The 26,292-nt window shown below is 46.9% G+C and overlaps 1 long non-coding RNA gene across 1 annotated transcript; it reads right to left on the reverse strand.

Moving 5' to 3' along the window:
- Positions 1–1,948: 1,948 nt before the first annotated feature.
- On the reverse strand, positions 1,949–26,237 carry LOC130708537 (uncharacterized). The gene is made up of 3 exons (XR_009008768.1): positions 26,189–26,237; positions 25,323–25,410; positions 1,949–2,485 (listed from the first exon to the last, which is right to left on the reverse strand). It is a non-coding gene; the product is annotated as an uncharacterized LOC130708537 (long non-coding RNA).
- Between the last annotated feature and the right edge of the window lie 55 nt (positions 26,238–26,292).

Genomic DNA, 26,292 nt, shown 5'->3' on the forward strand with positions numbered 1-26,292 from the left:
CTAGGTGGCCTGTTGTGAGACAAGGACAACTTCTGTGCCTGAGATACTTTGAAATCACTTTGAAATTAGAGGTGGGAAGTGTATTTCAGTGGGATGTGGCAGATGATTTAAGAATTTCTCTTACCTTGAATTTGAAGTGTGGTACAGCAGTGGTAGAGACTTCTTGACCTTGGACCACTGGGTCTGCCACGCACTGACGCTCCTTGCGAGGACAAGGTGGTGGATGATGAACTGATTTCACCCCACTGGAGCTTTCCTGCCAGACAGCATTCCCACTTCAAATTCAGTCAGTCACCTGGCTCTCAAATATTTCTTAAACACCTACTATGCCAGGTGCAGGGCTAGGGCAGAAGGGGCTCTAAAGAGAAAACAAACCTCAAGGAATTAAATATGAGAGGGAAGAAATGTGCATAAATAAGTATAATACAGTGAAAAACAGAGCCCTAAGAGAGTGCAAGGTGCTAGGGGCATCCAAAGTGGGAAGCAACGTTTCCAAGTAGTGATATAAGAGGAGACTTTAAAAAGACTGGTATTTGAGTTGGGTTTTGGAGGCTCCACAGGGTGCCTGAAGATGGGTGAGTTGAGTTGACTGTGCCTACAGTCATGTGACATCATTCATTCGTTTGAGGTGTTGCCTGCCTTCTGATGAGAAAGCAAGACAATTTCCAGCAATGTCACCGTCTGTTAACATTCACCCAACCTCGTTGAAAGAATAGTCCTTCAAGCTGCAACCGGTTTCTCTGCAATTGGTACTGTGATGCAGAGAATGGCTTTCCCTTGTCGCTAAACCCTCTCCCTCCTCGAAGGCTTCACGGAGCTCCCAGAGCCGGGCTTGTGGGTGCTCATGTGTGTTCACGTGCACATCTTGGCTCAAAGTTTAGTTCCCTGCAGCTTTGGTATGTTTGAAACCCATTCCTCTGGTCCTCCCAGTGCGGTGGAAGCCAGAAGGAATGAGGCCTTCACGTGGTGGTGATGTGCGTATCTCCGCAGGTGAGGGCAAACCAGAGGATTGGAAGGTGTCCATTGACCATTCCAGGTTTGAATTAAGGCCAAAGGGGAGGAAGGCTTGAATGATGAATGGGATTTCTTAAAGCCCAAAGTTGCCCATGAGACACAGAAGAGCCCAGTCTCTGTTTCTTAATGAGGTTTCAGTTCAGTCCTGCTCAGGCCAACCTTCCAGAATATTTGAGACCACTGCAGCCTCCCAGAGGGACTCAGGCCTGCAGACCTCAGCCAGCTCTGGGTGCTCCCTGTAGCAGCTGGTCACTATGGGCACAGCATATCCTAAGGGGGTCTGAGTCTTTGGGATCTGGGGAAGGGCCCAGTTTCTTCTATAATTAATGCAGTGGTTCTGGGCCTTTCCAGATACCATGAAAAGAGTATTGATGAAAAGGAGGCCAAGAAAAATTGGGGTTTGTCTGACCCTTTCCCCAGTGGCGCCCAATTCCTTCAGCCTTACACACAGATTACCCCACAGTTTCTTTGGCTTCATTTCATGTTCTGAGAGTAAATACCAAAAGACATTCAGACACTGGATGAGAGATGCAAGGCACAAAGAAGCAGGGCAAGCACGAGACCCTACCCACCGATGGGTCCCTTTCTGGAATTCATGTTTCCCATTCGGAGTGGCCTGGCCTTTGGTACAGACCTCAGATTCTCAGCATGTCTAAGTGGACATGCAGGGGTGGCTGTTCTGAACATTAGACCCTGTTAATAGAATAAATAGGCTTGGCCCTCTAATTGGAATCCCCTAATTTCCTTGGTCTGGTTCATTATAGTCATTCCCTCTTTAACCTCCATAAAATAAGTCTTTGTTGCCAATCCATGGCCTGGAATCTTTTTAGAATGAGAGGGATGATGGCCACCTGCATCCCTGAGGCTGACAGACTAAACATATCAGCCTAGCATCCATTCAGAAAAGGTGGGCTGCTATTTTGCACAAGTTATTTTTAAGAATAAGTTAATAGTGACCTTATTATCTGGGGGAAATCTAATGTAGAGCTTTATTTTACAGAGGAGGAAAGAGACATAGGGGTTTGAATGATTTGCCCAACTTCCCTTGATTAATGAAAGACAAACCACAATGTGGGCTCAGGTGTCTTGATTGAAAAGGCATGCACCCCCTACTTAAACTGGTGGGGTCATCTTACCTTTCTTTCCTTCTCGCTGCCTAATGGAACTCTGAGGGTCCACCCTACAGTGAGACGTTTATCTAAGCCTGTAACAACCCAAATGGCTTGACTTGTGTATAAACAACTCCTACTGAAATGGGCGAAGAGCAGGGCCCCTGCTACTGTATCAGGGTACAAGGCCCCTGATACTCAAGGTATCAGCTTGAGTTGACATATGGGAAAGAAACCCTTTCCCTGATTTCCAGTGATGCTCTGAAAAAAAAAAAGGGCCTAAATAACATATGAGGAGTTACTTTTTAAGTCAATCGGTGTTCCTCTGATTTCTCCCGAGGGGCTTCTTGAGCAGGATCCACCTGTGTTGTAGAGAAGAAATCAGGGCATTGAGTGTCACCATTATCTTTCGGAGCCCAAGCTGCTAAAAAATTAAAACAAAACAAAAAATGCAGACAGCAAAGCTCTGCATTCAACAAGAGCTCCTGCCTCCAGAAGGACTACCCCACAGACCCGGGAGAACCCTGGCTCTAACTCTGCTTCAGGAAGCTTGTGAAGACCTGGCTTGGCCTCATCCCAGCTGTCAAAGCTGCAGCAGTCTTTCCTGATGTGAAGGAGAGCCCCTTCTTTGAGAACCAAGGGCTCAGGACTCTTGACTCATGGCCAGTCTGTTCATTCTCTTCATAATTTAGTCTCCTTATTTACTCACTCATCCTTCAACCAGAAAATATCCCAGGCATTGGACTAGGCCCTGTCCTCAAGTAATTCACAGTCTGGGCAGGGAACTAAAACCTGTACATCAAGGGCTGAAGGGTAAGCCTGAAAGTGATGAGTCCAGATACAGCTCTCTGAGCTCTAAGGGGGAGGAGATGACATGGGTGTTGTCAGCTCTTTGCCTCCACCTGTCTTTCTGAAAGACTGCTGAGCATTCCTCGTGGGTGGCACACTTTGGATTTAGGACCTTAACACAGTGTGTCCCCTACTCTTCCTCTCCTTTCCCTAAAAGTAACCCCCAGTGTGCGCCAATATATTGGTTCCCTTGACCACCATTTTTAGCAGATACCTCTTGTAAGATCACCAGGAGCCCTGCTCAAAAGCAATGCTCTCTTCGGAAAAATGGCTTGACCAGAAAGAAGAGACAGAGAGAGGAGAGTAATGAGAAGATTCCCCTTTCCTGAAGATAGATTGCTCTAGAAAGAAAACAGGTTGCTTCATCCATAATCATGTTAGCCTTGATCTGGAGCTTTAAAAGGGATGCAGATCAGGAATTCAGGAAGGGACTCTGTCTTAGTTTGGGCTTCTATAATAATAAAATAACATAGACTGGGGTTGGGGGGTTGCTTAAACAACAAACATTTATTTCTCACCGTTCTGGGGGCTGGAAAGTCCGAGATCAAGGTGTCATAGGTTTGGTGTCTGGTGAGAGGTCTCTTCCTAGTTTGCAGATGGCTGCCTTCTTGCTGTGTCCTCACGTGGCAGAAAGAGAGAGCTCTGGTCTCTTCCTCCTCTTATAAGGGCACTAATCTCATCATGGAGGCTCTACCCTCATGACCTCATCTAAACCCGATGATCTCTCAAGGACTCCACCTCCAAATACCATCACATTAAGAATTAGGGCTTCAACATATGGAATTTGGGCAGGGACACAAACATTCAGTCCAGGAGACCTCTTTACTGCCTTGCCTCCAGGAGATGTGAAACTCAACATTCCTACCCCATTCTAGCTATTGTTCTTAGCCATCATTTCTTCATGTCCACGAACACATACCTCCATCCTGAGTTTATGGGCTTACAAAGTGTAGGTTCAGCAATGTGCTATGAACGTGTACATGGGTTACAGAGAACAAGAGAGAAGGCTATTCCCTTAGGAGGAGCCAAGAGAGAAACAAGGCACAATAGCATGACTGTATCAGTCAGCTAACCTTCAAAGGTTCCCTGTGAAATACGAAGCCCTGGGCTGATCCCCATAAAACGCTCACAATGCCCCTTTAGGCCAACGAAGAATTGTCATTAATTCCTCTTAAGAATGATTCTTTTGGGGGCACTGTTCTGTTCTCATGGTGAATGCTGAGATATGTCTTGAGGTCAAGACGTATAATGATAATGAGGTCTGCATTATCAAAAGAGTTTTTGAAGTCAAGACATATCACACTTATTGCATCCATCACTAACTAGGTGCCCATCTCTAAAATATTACATATTAATCTCCAAGTAAGTTCATTTTAAAGCTACAGATTATTCAATAGGTGGTGGGTTTTTTTTTTAGAAGTCCTTGATGTTTAACAGTGATGAGAAATAGTGGGCTTTTTAAAGTTATTGTTAATTCCTTAAACCCTAGTTCAGTTCAGCCAGCTGGACCACTGTAAGCCTATCAGTAGTTTATCCAGCTGCTCTAAGCATGGCTGGGTGAGAGTAGGGTAGAAGGACTTCTGTGGTAGAAACACAGATTGTTTAGGAAGCTGTGCTGTTACATCGCAGGGCCAAGGAGAGCTGAGCTCCAGCCCCATCTCCCCTCCGAGCAGGGTCCCGCTTCCCTGCAATCCGTATGCAGAAGCAGGGCCACTGGAGTCGCCACCAACCCACTGAACCGGCTCAAGGACAGTTTCTTTCCTGCAAAATGAAGACGACACTCCCTAAGGTCCCTTCCCATCCTAAAATTCTGTTCTCATCAATACACCCACTCACTCAACAAATGTCTGTGAAGCTCTTAATTGTCTCCAGACGGTGAACTAAAATACCCCAGGGGAAAAAAGGTAGCTTTTCCTTTTAAACTCATCTTCATGTTTATAAGAACCTAGGAGATCTTCCTTAAATGGAACGTAAACATCTCCGAAATCAATTCAACTATATTTCTCTTCCTTTAAAAGAAAAGATGAAACCAACTTCTCACCATCTTAATAAACATACTCAAAATATGTATCTTGGAGGTAAAAAACATTTTGTTTCCCTCAATCCCTCTTCTGTTGTTGTTGTCAAACAGTTTAAGTGTATTGGGGTAAAGACCAGAGCATCCACTCGTCATGAGAGGAGAATCAGCCGGATTGGAGGTGCAGAGATTATTGACCACCCCACTTCTCCCACCATTGTCCCCAGGATGATGGTACCTATGCTCTGCAACACCATTCCTGGAAATCTCTTTCAGCCAGGGCAGCTCCACAATTAATGGTAAATAGTAGGAAATTTTCCCAGGAACCAAAAACGGGGCATCATGGCCCAGTTCTGTACATTCTGTACTTTTCACCAGGCTTCACGTTTGCCTGGGGACCGCAATAGGAGCTCAGTACAGAGGAGTCTTGGAGCATTTCTTTAGCCTTCAAGCCACACTACATATCATTTCATTCCCTGACTTCATCCCGTCCCTTCGCTCGTGTCAATACACCTGTGATCACAAATCCTCAAATGATAGTTCAGTGGCCAACTGCCAGATTAGAAACACACCACTTGGAGAGAGCAGATCTAGCTGGGCAGAGCTTCTGGGATTTATCTCAGGAAGAACGTAGGCGTTTGCTGAGGCCATTCGGGCAAAGCAGCTCGCACCTTTGAAAAGTCCTCCACTGGAGGGGAGACCCATGGTCAGCGGTCCCTGTAGACCTCAGCTGGCTTGGAGGCGACCAGCCCCTTGGTGGCACCCAGAGCTGTGAGCAAAGGGCTTGTTTGGGGTCCCACCACCTCTGTACACCAGGGGACCAGGCTGTGGGCCGTATTTCGAGTCAGAGCTGGGGGGCAAGCACAGAGAATGTTTCTAGAGCAACTGCTTTGCTAGAACAGGTCGGGTTGGGTAGTGGACTCTGGGTAGGCTGGGTAAGAAACGGGATCGGGGAGCCTAGGAAGGCGCAGGGTCTCTTATGGCCAAAGGGATGAGGATGTGTGAGCATCTTGTGCTAAAAGCGATGGACACACACGCAGGTTCTGCCTGATTCCACAACCCCTAGGGTCAGAGCAAGCCAGGGAGGTGTGCTGGGGGAAGCCTCGCGCTTCGGCTGAGCACGGCGGTCCCTTCCCCGCTGGGGAGCAGAGCCGGAGCGGTGTGGAGGCACTGGGCCTGCAGGGTCTGGCGGAGCTTTCTTCTCTTCTTGAGGAATGTAGCAAAATGTGCAGAGGAAGCCCAGATTTCCTCCAGTGACCAGATCACAACCAAACAATTGAGTGCAGCACCTTACACTCTATTTCAAAGGTAGGAAGCTTTTCTACCAGGATGGAGGAATGTGTGTTTCTTCTCTTTCTCGGGGACGTGGGTGTGAGTAAAGGGGTCGCTCACCTACGCAGGTCACTCGTGTGAGGCAGGTAGATTCCGCCACCTGGGCCGCATCCCAGGGGGCTGGGAGACTGGGCTGCCCACCCCTTATGCAGGACTGGCGGATCCCCGGCCCTGAGTGACAGCCTTGGCTGTCGAAAACTGTCCCCTTTTAATTTCAACAAACCTGGGAAGAGTTTGCCCCACTGAGTTAGGAAGAATTCAGAGCAAGTTCTGCGTGGGTCTGGGCTCGAGGAGGAGGCTCGAGAGGGGCTGGGAGGAACAGGGGCTCTGCGTGGCCCCCGCAGGCTTCCGGCCTGACGTCTGTGCCCACGGCTGCCAACATCCGCCCGCTCCTCTTGGAACGGAGAGAAGGGCTCTTTGAGGCTTTCCAGGGTGTCTTGCCTCTCCTGACCCAGGCTGACTGTTGGTTCTGGAGAGGAAAAGCATGATTCCTCACTACCCTTCCTTCTTCTCCCATCCCACAGCATGAACGTGAAGGCTGTCGCCTTGTCACTTCATTTAGCCAGATGGCTCTCTTCTGGCCACTTGCCCACCTCCCAAAGGCAGGCTCTGGGGCAACGGTGGCTCTTCCTCTGAGATATGATTTGCGGTTCTTGACTCCTTCCTCCGCATCCTTTCCAGAACTGGCTCTGAGAGTGGCCTTGACAAGGGCCGTCCTTTTGCCAGACGAAGGCTCCTCAGTCCCTGCCCACCCTGGCCCCCCAGCCCTTGCTTAGCAGTTCCGTTGTCCTTTCCTGGGGGGCGATTCTTGATGGCACAAGGCCGTGACCTCCATCACGGTTTCCTTTGACCCCGTGAGGTGGTGCTGCTTCCCTTCCCAGCAGCCTGGGATGGGGGGCGGGGAGCGGGACTGAAGAACAAAGCAGCATTGCCCAAAGAGGCTGATGCTGAAACAATTCTTTTTATTTTCAAGTACAATGGGAAAGCTCAGTGACGTGGGAAACTCCCTTCAGATGCTCCGCCCTTCAGCCCCAGATTTCCAGTCCTTTTCTTGTTGGAATTTTAATACCATCCGTTTCTTTTTCTTTTTTTCAACGGCGGCGGAAGAAACTCATGCTAATGGGTTGTGCAAAGGACACCATCTTTTGTTACAATTCGAAGGGGTGGAAGCCCTAGTGAAGTGTGTTTCTGTTGAGACATCCATTTCTTGTGCTGGGTTGATTTCAGACTGGTGCATCCTCACTTATCAGGGACCTCTGATTCCAGCAGAGCAAAATCAGCTACTTACTCTAGTTACTGTAAGCAGACACATAACTTTTACTGTAATTTGAAAAACCTTGCACTGTAACGGTTTAAAAACAAACAAACAAACAAAAAGCAAATCTTACCGAAACTGATTTTGTATTTTTGATTACATCTGAATTTTCACATTTTTGTATCTAACCGTGACCATGGTAGTGCTTCCATAGCTTGTGTTCAAGGTCTTGTTTCTTTCCAGGTTGAATTCTTAGGATCGTGTTGACGCCAAATGTTTCAGGGGCAGGACTGGGGCCTGGCTAGCGGGCCTGTCAGTGGGTTGTGTGCTCCCTCCACCAGATCACCAGCTGGCACGGGGAGCTTGGGGACCCTGTGAGCCGACGTCGCATTCCACTGCGTGAATTCCCACAGACAGCTCATATCTCCAACTAATCTAAGGCCAACGGTTTTGGCCAAACCTTTGCCAAGGACTCTTCGAAACTCAGCTGCCCCGACCCCTGCACTACCCAGCTTCCTGGGTAAGGGAGGACATTTTTAAAACAAAACTTGTGAAATTAATTTGTGATTATGGTTTTTTTTTTTTTCTTCTCGCTGGAAACGTGCTGGGAACCAGACAGCATGATGTTAATCGCTCTTTCTGCTTCTCCAAACCAATACACCTGTTGTGCTCTTTTGCTTCTTAGTGAAGAAAATTCTAGACACAGACCTAACTATGAACTCTTTTCCTCCTATACTTCTGATTAGCAATTCTCCCTATGTATTCCTAACTTGTTGAAGTGTTTTCCTTCTTAGCATTGCTATTTTTTTTTTACTTTATTTTTACTTTATTTTTTTTTTACTGAACAGCAACAAACCCACCAAGGAACAAATAATCTCTTTCTCTTTTTCTCTCTTTCTCTCTCTGACGTGTAATGTTGTGTTGTCCAGATTCTGTATAAAAATATGTATATGATGTATCTGATATTCGGCAGCCACTGGCTGTTACTTTAACCAATATAATTAACAAAAAAAATGCATATTGTTGGTGTTTGATTTTTTTACAAAAAAAAAAAAAAACAACCTAGTTAAGATGTTTGTGTATTTTTGCATGGTTAAAATGTACTTAGTGCATTGAGAAATGTCGTGGAGGTACTCAGTGAAAAGGCCGGTTTACTTTTTGATTCTAATGGTGATTGGTTGTTGACCAGACTATTCCCTATGATGTCCGTCTTTAATTTAGCATAATTCTATTTACAACTTGTTTTACGACTCGAGATTCAGCATAGTGTATCTATCTATCTCTATTGTATTTACTGTTCCTTAAAACCAGGTGGTGGAAGTTCACGTCGTCTGGCACAGATGTCTCCATTGCTGATTTCTGATGAGTTGTGTTCCATTTAATTTGCTGTACAGTCCAGATCTGAAGCACCCCCAGCCCAGTAGACAAAGACTGTCATCTCTCCTTCCAGAGGTCTGTTCCTCTGAGCAGTACTGTGGTTTTCCCTCACCATGGAACATCTATTTTTTTTTTTTTCCAAACCAAGTTATGTAAAGGAAGAGAAAAGGGCAGGGAGTTAAGCAGAAATCTACAAATTATTTATATTTTATACCTAAGAGTACATATATTATAGATAAATAGACAGGCAGACAGACTTTAAATGCAAATGAAGCAGAAAGGCAATGGAAGATATCAAAAGAGAGAGAGAGAGAATGAGAGAGGGAGAGAGAGAGGGACCCTGGGTTTTCCTCCCAGGTGTGTCACTAGATCAGTATGAGAGCTGCAGAAAAACTGTTTGTCCTTGCTGTGCCTCAGTTTCCCCAGATGTAAGATGAGGAAGGGCAGTGTTTAGGGTGGGATGAGGGGAGGCAACTACAGTTTCCTGAATCTTCAGTGCACGTAGAGCAAGAGTGGTCTTTAACTGCCTAAGAGATGTGACTGCTGTGTGTCTGGAGACCATGCTGCTAGCGTCCTCTCTCCTCCTCAGGACATCTAGGCCTGTCCAGGGGAAAGACATGTCTTAAAAGGCATGAGCCACCCTGGTTTGGCATTACCCTGGCTTCCGAAGTCTTCTCTTCCGTGAGGTGGCGCCTGCCCAGCTTGGAAGGAGGTGGGATTGGTAGGCAGTATCTCTGGTGAATGGAATTGACTTTCTGTCCCCTGGAATCCTATCTTTTCTCTAATCGAGTCAAAATCACAGGCTTGCTTTTCCCCGAGCACACAAGGAGATTGATATTCTGTTTTTTCCCACCAAAAACTGATAGACTCTCCCTACCCTGACTGCTAGGAAACAACATGCACAGTTGGTATTAGAAGCCCTTGTATTTCCAGCATTTGTGGTTTGGCAGACGTTGGTCTTTTGACAGAAAAATTCAGCTGTCTCCAAATGGGCCTTTCCTTCCACCTCAAATCTAGAGACACAGCCAGTTCTCTGAGGTCTTCAGGCTTCTTGGCTTTGCAGTGAAACATCAGTCCTGACAGGCAACCAGGTGGAAACAAGCGCTTACTGCTGTTTTCACTCTTCGGAGTGGAGACCTCAGAGCTCAGTCGCTTGTCATGGGCACTTCATCTTGTTGGAACGTATGTGACCATGAGCACCGAGCTCATTACTGACCATTGCCATGGACATCTTTCAGGATATATTGACATTTTCTTTAGGTTGAGTAGCACTTGCTACACTCCCTCAGAGTCAAGGTTGACCACATAGTGGCAAGATGAGGAAACTCCAGTCCAGAGAGAGGAAGTAATTTTCCCAAAGGAACACAGTTAGAAATTACATCAGATCCCCACGGTGACGCTCATTTGTCCCTCTCCTGACTTATAACCGGTAGCTCAGAGACCTTCTTTTAATTTGTGAAATTCAGATGATATTTCCCAAACCGTCATGTTTTATATAAGTTTCTGGGGAAGAAAAGCGTCTATTTTCTCAGTTACTGTGGGCGATGTGAACACACACATAGACACACGCCCTCTCCAAACCCAGCTCTCTGTAAACCAAGTTAAGAAGCTTAGGGTATTGAATAAGAAATGAGCTGATATCTTATTTAACCTATATTTGGAGGGACGAGGAAGAACAGTGAGAGTAAGAAATAGCAGAATTGGAATCTATAACTTACTAAGTCTCTTGCCAGAACAGATTTTTCTAAATAATCGGAAGGGTGTGTCCATCCACCCAGCCACCCCGTCTCTCCTTCAGCCATTACAACTTTCCTGGACATCTTCCACGCCCAAGGCATCTCATCTCTCCACGAGAACGTTCCACAGTTTCTTTTAGCTGTTTCGGGAAGCCCACACATTTAAAATCCAGGCTAGTGTTCATAATTCTTACTATAAATTCCTTCTGTATTTTGGGTTTTTTTTTCAATCTCACCTCTCTCTGCTAACTTTCATCTCAGCTGAGCCACCAGAACCCAAAGCGTGGTTTCCTTGTGCAGAATGATAGACCCGGAACTTTCCTGGGTGTCATTCTTCTAAAATTGGTGCAGGCCTTCTGACCTCACCTTCTCCCTGTTGGGAACTTGGAACTGCCTGGCTTTTATGGCCTGATTTCCTTTGGGAATACACCCTTTGAGGTGTGTCCTCATAAGCTTACAAGGATGTATCTGGAACATTTTTAATGTTCAAACTAAAGTCTACAACTTGCTACCGAGGCCACTTGGTTCCCTACCCGTGTCATCACTGTGAGAAGATCCCTGTCTCCTGTCTCCCTTTCCCAAGCCTCCAGTTCTTAAAAGTCTTTTTCGTATTAAATGGATTAATGTCTTTGATTCCAATTAGATTACAGTGCTCTTTCTCTAAAGAGATCCAGTAACCTGGGTGGAAGATTTTTAAAGGGATTTATTCCCTTCAATGGCTGCCATACCAGCCCTTTACACCCCTACACCCGTCATAAATGTGACACTCCCCTCCCCCTACCGGGCCCTCAATCAGGCTCCAGAGAAAACTGCACACGGCCAGGGGCTCAGGAAGGACATTCAGTGCCCTTCCTGGTGGTGGTTCCCGTGAGAAGCAGCTACAGTGACTGCTTTGTCCCAGGAAACCTTAGGGGACAGTGTCTCCCTTTGAAATGCTGGGACAAAAGAGAGCCTTCACAGAAAGTGCCACTGGTGGCTTTATGGGAGAAGGGTACTTGCCATTATTATTATGTTCTTAGGGCTAATTGGCAGGATTTAAAACAAAAAACAAAAAACAAACCCCTGCTTTTCAGCGTGGTAAGAGCAGAGCTGAAGAACCTGACATTGATTTAAGGATGTCAATCCAACCCGTATATCTTAATCCCTGCAGAAAGAACGCTGGGGTCTAGTACCGGTACTGCATGAACTCCCCATGTGATTCTGGGTGCTTAACCACTGGGTTCTGTCTGGAAAATGAGGGATTAAGTTAGAGGACGTCCAAGGGGCCTTGTTTTGTATTGTGGATAATTTCAAAACATATATTTAAACACAAATGAAAATAGAATTGTACAGTGAAGTCCCACAGAACTACCAATAGGCTTCAACAGTGATCAACTCCTGACCAATCTTGTTTCATCTGTACCCTCACAGCTTGATGATCACATTGACTTTATTATAGATGTGTTATTATAATCCTTGGATTCCTGGAAGAAATGTTACCCATTTTTCTTAGGACCAAAATAATATGGCTTCCACAAGAGAAAAGTCAGGCAGGGCACTGGCCCCCAGACGGCTGACCATTACAACTGGCATTTCTCCTTCTGCACATCTGGTCCCCGTGAATGCCCCCTTTTGAGGTGGTGCTGAGTAATCAGTAATCAGTGGCACAGCTGCCACTGTGTCCAAGCCATTGCATCCTCGGGCCCCAGGCATCTCATGGAGAGCTCTGGCATTAGGCTGTAACCTAGTGCTACAGGATAGAGGGGATATTGCCTTGTTTACTGAGCTCACATTTGCTGGAGTGAGTAGCTGTACCTTTTAGCAACTGCCTGAGAGTCAGTTCTTCAATTCTAGGGCCCAGCAGTCAAATCACCCTGCATTTTGCCAGCAGCCTGCCCAGAATGGAGGCAACTGTTAAGGTTTATCCTTCCCATAGCATGTCAAGGTCTATTTCCTTCACTCCAGAACAAGGGCAAAGGAAAAGTTTCTTCCATCTGTTCTGTTCAGTCTTCTGTGCATTTCCCTGTGAGTGGATTCAGGTCAAAGGAGCTGCTTTCACTCCCCTGAGGACCCAGACATGAGCTCACAAACCTTCCCAGGACCTCACATTCCCATGGACTTCGTAGCCATCATTCCATCTGATGTAGGGGGAACATTTCTGAACCCTGAAGGGCTAGTCCTGTTCTCCAGCTGAGCATAGGTCTCACTGGGGCATTTGAACATCAGGCCTTGCTTTCCAGGACACACAGTGTTCAAGGCCACTGGGATGGGCCAGATGGTCTGTGGCAAAGGACTTGCCCTAACTCTGCGTGAACCTTGGTGCTTCCACTTTTCATTCAACAGCTGGGTGACCACAGCTTGCCCTCCTGAGAGGACCTCAGGAAAGAGAGCCTGGAGAAAGGAAACTTGGGTCAAGTTGCCCCAAGCCAGGGATGAGCCTTCTTTTCCATGGAGCCTTCCAAAGGGCAAGCCGTCTGCTACCGCATGCTGTAAATTGAGAGCTTTGTGAGCTGAGACCTCCTGTGCTTGGGGCGGGAAGGTAGCTGAGGAGAAAGGGACTCCTTCTCACCTTTTGTTTGCCTTCAATCTGGCTGAATTTAGCTGCCCTTAATGTCTAGTTTGCTAAAGTCCTTATTGCCTTAACAGCCACCTAACGACGGGAACCAGAGGAGGAAGCCCCTTCCGTGGCATTCATGCAAGCCCCACACCTGTCCCCGTCTCCCCCATGCTGCTGTGCCTGAAAAGAGTCCCAGCCCTGTCCCCAGAGCGCTGGGTTAGCCCCTTGCTGAGACAGAAACGTTCCCAGGCTGAGGGCAAACCCAGAACTGCTCAGGTGGGGAGACCACCCCGCCCCACTCTCACTACCAGCCACTGTTTCCATCCTGCCCACTTGCTTTGCTTCAGATCTGGACTCGTCACGCTCTCAGCGCCAACTCTTGCTCCAGAGACCCTCCACACCCCTCATTCTCAGAGGCGTTCCTGAAGACCGTCCAGACTTTCCGTTCTCCTGTACATCCTGCCCACCTTCAGCTCAGCAAACTCCTTCAGCCTCTCCACCAAGCTCTTTAAAACGAAAGGCAGTTGCTGTCTTCCCGTGGACAATACTGAATGTATCTACTGTTAAGTGCAGACCATGCAGAGAAGTGGCCGGGTTCATCACAAAGAGGGTTTTTGTAAAGCCTGTTTATTTTTTTAAGTCGGTTTTGAGCATTTCTATTTTATCACCCTTCACATGGTTTTGGGGAACCCAAATTGTATCAAGGTCTCATGCCAAAACAAGCCAAAAGTTGTTTTCTTTACCTTTTTCCTCCATGCACCATGATTTAAATGATTGTTTCAGTGTCATTTTAAATGTTTTCTTGTGACATGTACTGACAATAAAAGTCATCTTGACAAAAAAAAAAAAAAGATTTATACATGAATCAGAAAGTATTTATTTCAATTTTGTACCTTTCCATTTTAATACATTATAATGTATTGACTCAACTGAGATATATAAACAGTTCATTTTAATAACATGTGTGTACGTGTGCCTTTTCCTTTGTTCATGGTGGGGGAGGGACAGATGACTGTGGAGTGGAAAACTCTGGGTGCTTATTGGCAGCAGTGTAAGCTGAGGTGGCCTCCGATTGGACCAAAGGCTTCTCAGAAGCAGCTGGCAACCCCCAGGAGAGGAAGAGACCTTACAGGGGGAGGGAGGAGGTAAGTGGGTGGGCCCTCCAGGCACTGGCCACCTCCTGATAGGCTGATACCGCCCCCCTCTCCAGGTAGGAAAAACCCTGGACCCCAAGCTACTGACTCTTGGAGTCTGAATGCAGGCTGGCAATCAAAGGGTAGGATAGGGGGCCATGTAGGGGAAAAAAAATCCTTCCTAAAATTGAGTTTACCTGCTTTGCTAAAGGGTTTCATCAAAGGCAATATAGAAGACCCTTTTCAGCTACATGGAGAATATATGAGTCTAGAACGTCAGGGTCTTCCCCTGTGCCATATGGATTTGCACTTGGGGATTTGTGATTCTGGACCCTCTTTTCTGTGTTACTCGTGAAGAGAAGTTCGGCTGTCTTGGTCCCTAGCAGTTGGAGTTGGGTGAGGGGCTAACTGGGTGAACCACTGTCAAGTTCATACTTGCTGACCACACACACACACACTCACATGCACACACACACACGACACCCTACTGCCAACACACAACCCATCAGCCCCAGGCCCCCTAGCAAGTGCTGCTGAGGCCAGTTAGACTCACTTCTTCAGGCGGAAGTTGAGCCGTCCTCCCTCCGTGCCCTGCCCCGTCCCTCAGCTTTTCCACCTCGCTTTCTTCCTTCCAGCTCCTTCTTTAGCTTCCTCTGTGGTCTGGGCCTGGTCTGATCGCCTCTGTCCCCAGATTTCAGTCCATGCATTTGACTTGTGGTCCCATGAAGACCTTCAGTGCCACAGGAAGGGAGCGCCCAGCCCAGGACTGGGAGTGCCTTTCCTCATCCTCCCTGCCCCAGGCTCGGGGGAGCGGAGCGGAAATTCATCCGTGTGGCCTGGGTCTCCCTGCAACACTTTGGCTTCCGGACCTCAGAGAGTAGAGCTGCGGCTGCTTCCTTGCCCCCCAGCACTCTCCATCCTTAGAAGAAGTTTTCTCTCTGGTGCAGAGTGGTGGGAGGGGACTCATTCACTCAAACTCACACTCCTCCCCTAGTGACTTTTTTTTTTTCTTAAGATTTTCTTTGATGTGGACCGTTTTTAAAGTCTTTATTGAATTTGTTATAGTATTGCTTCTGTTATATGTTTTGGGTTTTTGGCCGCGAGGCATGTGGTATCTTAGCTCTCAGACCAGGGATCGAACCCACACCCTCTGCATTAGAAGGCGAAGTCTTAACCACTGGACCGCCAGGGAAGTCCCCTCTAGTGACATCTTGAGGGGGACAGAGCCACATACCAGCCCCTTACCTGACATACGCCAAGCCCAGGGAGCACATACACTGCTGTAGCACCTTCAGGAAAAGAGCCTCCCTCCCCTGTCCACAGCCCCATACACAGTGATGGCAGAAACGTGAGGCTCGCCTTGGGCATAGGAGAGACACACAGAGAGGAAGGGAGGCCCTAGAATCTTCAGTAAACATCGCCCTCGTCCTTCAAAGCTGCTTCTCAGACCCCCTCAACACCCACACCTCCTCGGATGTGGGACACGGAGCACTGATCTAACTCAGTGTTGAATTTTCAGATCAGGCTGCAGCCCGCAGGGCTAACAGCCAGTGGGAGCTGGTCTCAGGCACAGAGAGGCAAAGCCTTCAGAGGCTCCGTCTAAAGGACACACGATGCAAAGCTTAGGAAAAATGTAGAACACAAAGGAATAGTCAAGAATTTTCATGCATGCATTGAAAACCCCCCAGCTCTATTTGGATTGTACTCATCTTGTTAGGCAAACCCTCCCCATCTATCTGCTGAAGAGGAAGGGCCTTGGGCATTTGGGAAGGAATTTTAGAAGCTGCATTAGGAAGATGGAAAATGTGTCTTGCCCTCTACCTGGAAATAACATGTAAACATGAACACAGAAGGAAAGAAAACGTTTGGAAAAGTTTTCACTTTCTGTTTGTTTTCTGGGAATAGCTGATCCTTTATAGACCTTGAACCAAGAGCCTAGAATCATAAAATGATGTTGGATAATATTTCTGCACCTCACTTTTCTCATCTGTAAAATGGGGACAATAGTAACACCCATCTCACACAATGTTGTGAAAATAAATGAGATAGTACCTGTAAAGAATTTAGAACCATGCCTGCTTCTGACAAAGACTCTCTTCTTGACCAAATTCTAGCCAGACCCCTCTGTGCCCTCTCATCTACTAGGCGTCAACACTGGCCTCAAAAACTTGAACAAAATGTTAACGCAGTTTCTAACAGCTCCAAGCTGCATCCCTAGGATGACCCTAGCCTCCCCGCTTAAAGTGCCTGCCTGAGAACACTCAAGGCTGCTAAAAGAATTTACTGTTTGTTCCAGCCGCCATCTGAAGACAGCGCGCTGTCTCCCAGCTTCTGTGGGAGGGGAGGGGCTTAACTTGAATCAGTCCCAGTTAGAAACCCAGATGGGTCTCACAGGGACCAACCCCACTCCTGCTTTTAGTAATTTTTCACATCCCTGACTCTACTGGGCCTCCACTCACCCCTCACCCCCTCACTCTCCCATTAAAACATCCAGTCACCTCCGTACAAAGGGATGCTAAACTCAGTTCGTGCTGGCCTCTTTTCCCCATTGCAATAGTATATTACTGATTAAGACCAGTGCTGACCACTTTAGCATCTGGCTTTGCTTGCCTTTGACACTGCATAGTAATACTCAATAAATGTCAGCCATTTGCTAACATCATTTAGCATTATATAATATTTCCCTCTTTGCATGGCTGCTATAAGCTCAAAACCAAGTGGGCAGCTCACCTTTGACCTTTAGCTCACGTTTATGGTATGCATTTCCATATGCTAACTTTACCCTTGATCTAACTTATTTTTTCTAACCATATTCCCTTTGACCCAATTTCTTCCTATTTTTATAATATTTGTAGTCCAACTATTTTTGTATGTCACCTCAAGTTTTCTTGATGAAGGAAGTTATACATTTTAAAAATAAAATTCAAATAATAAGAATTAAATAGCTACAATAATCAGGAAGATCAATGGCTCAAAGCTGGGCTTTCGTGGCTTTGAATATTTGCTTGTATTTTCTACAGATATATTATGGAAGTTGAGACCTAGAAAGAAACGTTGACATTTGTCCCCTCCCCATCTCAGTAAAGAGTCAGAACCAACTAATAAGGATGAGAAGTCATGAGGTCTAATAGCCAGACACCATCTTCAGAGGCTATAAGTTCAAGAGCAACTTATGCATGTTTAGCCTTGGTCCTGCCTGTGAAGTCACTAAGTCATGCAGCAGTCACCACCTAACCTGTGCTCTACTCTTCCTACATCAGGATGTGATTGAGGTAGGTCCCCTGTCCCAAAGGAAACCTACTCAGCGGCATAACTGGAGAGACATAATGGATGCCACAGAAACCAACCCCTAGATTATGCCGAATAAAGAGAGTTAATACTCCTTGCTCAATGCAGCACCTATGTCGGCTAGCATAGCTCTCTCTTGTACCGTGATTTCTCTCCCAACCCTCTTCCCTACAATTTAGTCCTCTTGCCTGCATTATTTGAGTGTAAAGATAAGTCAAGTTCAGCATCAGATTTTTGTTTCTACATATATTATCTCAGTTAATAATCCTTTAGCCAACCCCAAAGTAAATACTCTTAACCCCATTTGAGAGATGAGGAAATAGACTCAATAAGGTTAAATAACTGGTGATTTAGAAATACCAAGCCCATCAATTCCACTCCACCTAGGTTTCCCGATACCCCAGCACCCTCCCTGCCCACCTACTGGACGTCCCCCCTTAGCCTTGACTCTCAGAAAAGCTGGAGACACTGCACAGAGCCACACCCAAGGCAGTTCTTTTCCAGACAGAAAATTCCCACACGCCCTCTTGTTGTGAAGCTCAACACGCATCTGGGCTTTGCTATATAGACAAGTAGCAGAACCATAGGACCTCCTGGCCCAGGGAAAAGGAAAGTTTAAGATGAAAAATACTCGGGTTGTGACCAAGGAGTCCTGGTCGATGACTTGGTTAAACACAGACTCATTATCACAACTATTATGACTGTTACCACTTCTTCATCGTTTATAATTCTCTTTCAAGCATATCATCCCATTTGGCTGGGTATTATTATCTTTTTTTTAAAAAATTAATTAATTAATTGATGGCTGTGTTGGGTCTTCGTTTCTGTGCGAGGGCTTTCTCTAGTTGCGGCGAGCGGGGGCCACTCTTCATCACGGTGCACGGGCCTCTCACTGTCGCGGCCTCTCTTGTTGCGGAGCACAGGCTCCAGACGCGCAGGCTCAGTAGTTGTGGCTCACGGGCCCAGTTGCTCCACGGCATGTGGGATCTTCCCAGACCAGGGCTCGAACCCGTGTCCCCTGCATTGGCAGGCAGATTCTCAACCACTGCGCCACCAGGGAAGCCCTATTATCTTCTTAATTTCATAGACATGGGAACTAAGCCTCTGAGAGGCCAGTTGACCTCCCTGCCCTGGAAGTGGCAGAGCCACGCCTGATTTCTAGGACTGTCTGCCCCCAAACCTGTGCTCTGCCCACCACCCTGTCACCATAACACTGCATATACACAAACACTCAATCCTAACAACACCATCCCCAGCCACGAAGTTAAAAGGGGCTCGTGGACCGCACCACGGGTCTAAATGGAATGATGTTAGATCTAGTTAACAATGGATTTGCCAGTTCTAGGAACAGGAAACCAGGAAGAAGAGCTCCTGGGGCGGAAAGAGCAACGAAGGGCAGTCTTGACGGCAAAGCAAACAGCCGCCGAGGACTCAAAAGTAGCGCAGTCCAGATCCAGAAGTCCAGGAGGGAAGTCCTCTGGGGAGACATCTAAAGGAGGGCTGGTTGAAATCATGAAAAAGAAGGAGCCCTAGAAAGCAGTGAGACTCTGAGGAGGAGAGGAGACCAAACAAGCAGCTTAGTGATAGCTAAAGTCAGACATCTGGAGGAGGAAGAAATGATAGCAAAGGGGAGAGAATAAAATGTAGGGAAAGCACTTAGTGGGTGTCAGGCAGTGACAGAGTGAGTGATGAGAGCTGCGCAAGGCCCTAGGCTTTGGAAGGAGGCCAGCGGTGACCTTGGAAAGTACCTGTATCACAGCATCCTCACTCTGCAAAGACTATGGAGTTAGGACTTACCCAGCCTACGGGGCAAAAGGGATAAGATTTTGCAAACCTTGGCCCCTATCTGGAGCCAAATCTTGGAGTCAGTAGACCTCCTTTATCACTGGCTTTTGCTTCCCCTTGTTGAGTTTGACTTTGAAGAATCATTAATTCCATGAAAAAGGCAGTGGCCCCAAGCAAGATCCTGATATCAATGAATGAAGCTCTTCTCCTGATTGCACTGCATTATTACCTTAGCACGTGGTGTATACCCAACACACAGTGTCCGGTAAACTGGATTGGAGCTCACGCCTTAGGATCACAGCCTAAGTGAAGCTTCTTCTCTGCCTTAAGTCAGACTCCTTCCCCAGCTAGCTGAAGATCTCCAGCGCTGCCACGGGTACAGGAAGAGAGGGAGAGCGAGAGAAAGCAAGATGGGCAATCTCACCCTAAAGAGACAACCCTGGCTCAGCCCATTCCTTCTGCCACCAGCGAGAAAGCCACATCCAAGTGTGTGAACACATGGCTTTCACCACACACGGTGACCTTCAGCATTAGAAAATGTGGTCTGATTGGTATCTTGAAACCTGGACCCTGTCAGTTCAGTATACCTTTAACTGTCTTAGGGAGGACTAAGCTGGGGGGAGGGGTGGGCAGGACACAGCATATATTCCTTTTTTTTTTAATTTTTAAATTTAATTTAATTTTATTTATTTATTTTATTTTTGGCTGCGTTGGGTCTTCGTTGCTGCGCATGGGCTTTCTCTAGTTGCAGCGAGCGGGGGCTACTCTTTGTTGTGGTGCGTGGGCTTCTCATTGTGGTGGCTTCTCCTGTTGCGGAGCACGGGCTCTAGGTGCACGGGCTTCAGTAGTTGTGGCATGTGGGCTCAGTAGTTGTGGTGCACGGGCTTAGTTGCTCCGCGGCATGTGGGATCTTCCCGGACCAGGGCTCGAACCCGTGTGCCCTGCATTGGCAGGCGGATTCTTAACCACTGCGCCACCAGGGAAGCCCCACACAGCATATATTCTTGACCCCCTGCCTAGTCCCCCACAAGCTGCTAACAAGTGTAAAATGGTGCTTCCTATGGCTTTGTAACTCATATGGCTGGATTTTCTATTGATAGAGTTAACTTTAAAAAAGTGGTTAAATGTGGGCAAAAGACCTAAGCGGACATTTCCCCAAAGAGGATATACAGATGGCAAATACATGAAAAGATGTTCAACATCATTAGCCATCAGGGAAATGCAAATTAAAACCACATGATATCACTATACAATGAAAATAGTGGCAACACCAAATGCTGGAGAGGCTGCAGAGAAACCAGATCACTCATACACCATGGATGGGAAAGTGAAATGGGACAGCAACTCTGGAAAACATTCTGCCAGTTTCTGGGAATTCCCCGGTGTCCAGTGGTTAGGACTCGGCACTTTCATGGCCGGGGCCCTGGGTTCAATCCCTGGTCGGGGAACTAAGATTCTGCAAGCCACGTGGCTGCGTGGCCAAAAAAAAAAAAAAAAAAAGTTTTGTCAGTTTCTTACAAATCTAAACATGGATTACCCGATGACTCAGCAATTGTACTCTTGCGCATTTATCGCAAGGCAATGGGTATTTATGTTCACACACGGGAATGTCTGTAATAATAGTTCAGAACTGGAAACAGCCCAGATATCCTACAACAGGTGGATGATGAAACAGTGATACATCCATACCTGGGAATGCTGCTCAGCAATAAAGAAGGTACAGACTGTTACACATGCGACAAGTTGGATGAATCTACAAAGACCAAGACCATAGATGGCTGGCCTGCCTGCAAATACTGAAGATGTCATTTTAATCAGAAGAGAGTTGCAAAGCCATATGATTGACGTCTTCACATTTGAAGCTTCCCTCTCAGATATCTAGAAATTTCCACAGAGTTGCGTCACAGGCCAATGCCAGGCAGGGCTGCCCAAATGGAGCCAGACAAGTAGTCGTGGTGTCTGAGCACCTGGGGCAGGAGAGGTCCTCAAGAAATCAGGGACCAGAAAACCAAAGAAAGTCGAGCCAGGATCAAGAAGTGGGAGCCCAGAGGTCAAAGATCCCTCAAAGGGACAAATTCAGAAGTAGGAGCTGGAAAGCCACAGAGAATCAAGGTTGAGGGGAGTCTGAAGAAACATGGACTCGTGGCAGAGTCCACAGGTCCACAGGGGCCACTGCTGTACAGCTGGACATCATTCCCAACGGTTCCCTCTTTGTCCATCTCTGCCTCAGGAACACGCGAAAAGTGTCCAGAGGTTTCCAAAATGTTGCCAGAATACTGTCACCTGTGCCCGTGACAGGTTTCTAGTGTGCCTTGGATTGAGTGGATAAAATGGAATTAAATTTCCAGGCAAGATATTTACGTTTGTTCCACCAGACAACACTTCTATAGGGAGCATGCATATTAATACATAGAATATATATATTTAAACTATTCTGATATAATAAAGAAGTAACGTGTTATTATGACTTAAAAGTTCTGATGATATACCAATATGTATTGCAGAAAATGAAAAGTCTTCCGTAATTCCTTTCCCCACTCCCCTGAAAATGCCAGTATTAACAGTTTGGAATATAGTCTCCCCCAGTTTTTCCATGCATATGCTAACTGTATATGTATGTATATGTAGACTATTATATTTACTTTTTATTTTTTTATTTTTTTATTTTTTTATTTTTTTTTTTTTAAAGGATTTTCTTATTTATTTATTTATTTATTTATTTATTTTTGGCTGTGTTGGGTCTTCGGTTCGTGCGAGGGCTTTCTCCAGTTGCGGCAAGCGGGGGCCACTCTTCATCGCGGTGCGGGGACCGCTCTTCATCGCGGTGCGCGGGCCTTTCTCTATCGCGGCCCCTCCCGTCACGGGGCACAGGCTCCAGACGCGCAGGCTCAGCAATTGTGGCTCACGGGCCCAGCTGCTCCGTGGCATGTGGGATCTTCCCAGACCAGGGCTCGAACCCGTGTCCCCTGCATTAGCAGGCAGATTCTCAACCACTGCGCCACCAGGGAAGCCCTACTTTTTATTTTTAAAAGTGGAATTTTAAAAAATGGGGCTCCTACAGTTTTGCAAATGGTATTATTTACTTAATGGTATCTCTCATAACAAAGTTTTTTAAAAGAGACCAAATGTGAACGAACTCTGTGTAAGTAAAAGATGACCCTAAAACACTTACAGAGATTTCCTTAAAATATCCCCTGATGTGAATATTTGTGCGCCACGATCATGGCCTCCTCTTTATAACCTCCTCAGTCAGCAGTGACCCTGGCTAGCGGCTTAACAGGTCTACAATTCTGAGGGGTTCTATGCCCAAAGGCAAGATTCCACGCCCCCACCCCCGCCGCCAGGAATCTCTCTCATCTCTTACTTTCACTGGAGAGATTAAGATGGTAGCCTTGGTGTGCAGTTAAAAAACAAAACTGTGTGCACTCAACTACAGACAGAGCCATTTCCCGAGTTCCTTCTCCCCGCCAGACACTGTCCTCCACTACTTCAGAACTTCGTTTAAGACATTCATTAAATCACTTCATTTAATCAGCATCACAACCCTTTGAGGCAGGTACCAGCATTATCCTTATCAGATAGATGTGGAAAATGATGCACAGGACATTTAGTAAGCTGCCCAAGGTCAACAACTGGTACTCGGTAGGAGATGAGAGAGGAACGTGAAGAATAAGGATGGGGCAGATTCAGCCCCAGACCTGCCCGTAATTCTCAGGGTAAACAGCCATGGCTGCCTACAGTATTATAGTGCTGTAGCCCACAAGGTGTCCTCATGTGCTTTCTACTTAATCCTCCCAGCAACCCCATGGGATAGCAGACGAGGAATCAGAGAGCAGACATAACTTGCAGGTGTCAGAGCCAGATCTGAACCCTGTAACTTTGGAGCTCATTCTGTTAATTACTGCACCAAGGAAAATCATGGTGGGGAAGACATACCACACGGACATAGCTCCCTGGGCTGTGCACTGCTTACCCAGAGAGCAGCAGAAGCCAGAAGGAAGATGCCAGAGGGGTCAGGGAGAGCCACAGTGAGGCTCGGGGAACCTCCTAGGGGATCCCAGGGTGTCCATCATCACTGCCACGGTGCAGTCCCTGCCTGACATGATGCTTTCCCACCCTCAGGACAGGGGTCCTCGGCCAGCAGCTCAGGGCTGGAAACCCTCTCACGTGGTGACCAAGTCAGCCCATCCTCCTTCATCATCCAACTCCAACCCTGTGTCTACTCATTCCCTTTGCAGGCATCTCCCTGCCCCCATCCCCATCACCCTCCCCACTACCACCTACAGTCCTAGAACTATCTCAAGACAAAGAGACTAAAGTGTCACCACCTTGCTCCAAAACTAGAGAAGGCTAACCTAAGACAATACAGAAAATGATCATAAGGCAGTCAGGAGATCAGATTTTTTTCCCTTTGATGTCATTAGGTGACTTGATCTCTGGACACAATTTTCCATTGTTGGGCTTTACAGATTTTGTGGAGGCTAAAGCTTGAAGTCATAACATTTTGATAGGGAGGATCAACAGAGGAGGAATTGCAGGCCAGAACTGCTGCCGGGGAGCCGGAAGGTGTTTCTGGACTAGGATCAAGAGAGAGTCTTCCCTGCACAAAGCAGTTGGCTAGGGTTTGTCTTCCTAGTTGAGCTTCGACAACAGACAAAGACTGCAAGAGAGGACAAGATAAACTACTCGGGAGGCCTGGAAGATGAGAGTCCTGAGTTGGTATTCACTGGCTTGTCGACTTAAGAGAAACAGTATCACCAACACATTCCCCTACTCAGAGGCATAAGCAACAGAAATGGGGTGGAGTTTAAAGCAGATGCAGGGGGAACAACCTGGCAAAACCAGACACCCCCCGCCCCCTCCCCCAGGATGGGTAAATAAATCTCAGCAAGACATCAAGCATCCATTTCTAGGGTATTGGATCTCAGGGTGGGTAGGTGCTTCTCAACTTGTGTTCCTCGTGGGGCCTGAGGAAGATTTGGTGAGGACTGCAGGAGAAATACCCTAGGGAGAGATGAGCCTTCCACTCTCTGGGTTACAGCAACCGGATTGGATTAAAGTAATTCTCTGAAAGTCTCTTAGATTTGGAAATAATCTGAGATCATCCTTTTTTCATAGATTGAAACAGTGATATCAAAAGAGGTGAAATGACTTGCCCAAGGACTCACCCCAAGCTGGTAGCAGAATTTAGGCTCTGTCATGTTCTCTGACAGCTCCCCCCCACCCCACTCCGGCCCTGCATTGTATCACACTGGTGTCTCTTTAGGAATGAGCTAAATTAAACTGGCAAGATTCAGCTTTATTTCTTTTATAGATAAAATGTTAGTGATATATCTGGAATAGAATATAAAGATGTAATGCAACACATAAGAATTCCTTTCTGTGATTGTAAGAATGTGTAGCTAGCTTTTACAATTGTACGCATGTGAACAGTGTGGGGATGGGAGGGATGGACATGAGACTTACCAGAGCTATAGAAAAGAAGGAGGGCTTCCCCAGTGGCCCAGTGGTTAAGAATCCACCTGCTAATGCAGGGGACATGGGTTCGAGCCCTGGTCCAGGAAGATCCCACATGCCGCGGAGCAACTAAGTCCGTGCGCCACAACTACTGAGCCTGAGCTCTAGAGCCCGCGAGCCACAACTACTGAAGCCCATGTGCCTAGAGCACGCGCTCCGCAACAGGAGAAGCCACCACAATGAGAAGCCCGCGCACCGCAACGAAGAGTAGCCCCCGCTCACCGCAACTAGACAAAGCCGGCCTGCAGCAACGAAGACCCAACGCAGCCAAAAATAAATAAATTTATAAAAAAAAAACAAAACAGCAGCAATCATCGGTCCCTGATATTGGTCTTTACTTGCCTGAAGGCAGGGGACTAGCACAGATGACTTACCTAAATACCTTCTTGGTTCAGTTCTTTGAAATATTTTGAAAGCGTTTATCACCATCACTTTATAAAGTGTTCTTCATAAAGCACTTTTCTTGAACAGGAAAAAAGAAAAGAGTATATTTTAACCTTGAGTTCACTCATACCTTTGGTTGTTTAATGGCCTGCTACACAAAGTAAGCCCATCATCATCCACGTCCTTGGAAGCTTGTTAGAAATGCAGAATCTGTGGCCCCATCCCAGACCTGCTGAACCAGAAACTGCATTTTTTTTTTTTTTTAAGGAATTCCTTATTTTTATTATTTATTTATTTATCCATTTATTTTTGGCTGTGTTGGGTCTTCGTTTCTGTGCGAGGGCTTTCTCTAGTTGCGGCAAGTGGGGGCCACTCTTCATCGCGGTGCGCGGGCCTCTCACTGTCACGGCCTCTCTTGTCGCGGAGCACAGGCTCCAGACGCGCAGGCTCAGTAATTGTGGCTCACGGGCCTAGTTGCTCCGCAGCATGTGGGATCTTCCCAGACCAGGGCTCGAACCCGTGTCCCCTGCATTGGCAGGCAGATTCTCAACCACTGCGCCACCAGGGAAGCCCTAGAAACTGCATTTTTAACAAGATCCCCAGGTGATTCACCCAAACATTAAAGTTTGAGAAGTCCTGCTCTATGCGGGTCTGCCATGAGACTGAAGAATAAGATGGAATGTCTTACACTGAATCACCTTATTTTTAAAAGTGCATTATCTACTCCCAGCTGACAATTTAAAAATATCAAGATTCTGTAATTTAAAAAAAACTCCAAACTTAATAACAGTTCTTTTTAGTGGATGATCCTTATAGATGTTTCATAGACACACGGAGTACTGGAGTTGGAACAAACCTTGGAAACCGCTAGTCTACCCAGCATCCACCCAAATGCGGAGTCCCAGGCTTCCCGCGCCCCGCCCACTCGCCCGCCGCGCGGTCCAGGAGAGAGTCGCGCCT

This window comes from Balaenoptera acutorostrata, chromosome 6, assembly GCF_949987535.1.
Source record: "Balaenoptera acutorostrata chromosome 6, mBalAcu1.1, whole genome shotgun sequence".
Classification (NCBI taxonomy): domain Eukaryota; kingdom Metazoa; phylum Chordata; class Mammalia; order Artiodactyla; family Balaenopteridae; genus Balaenoptera; species Balaenoptera acutorostrata.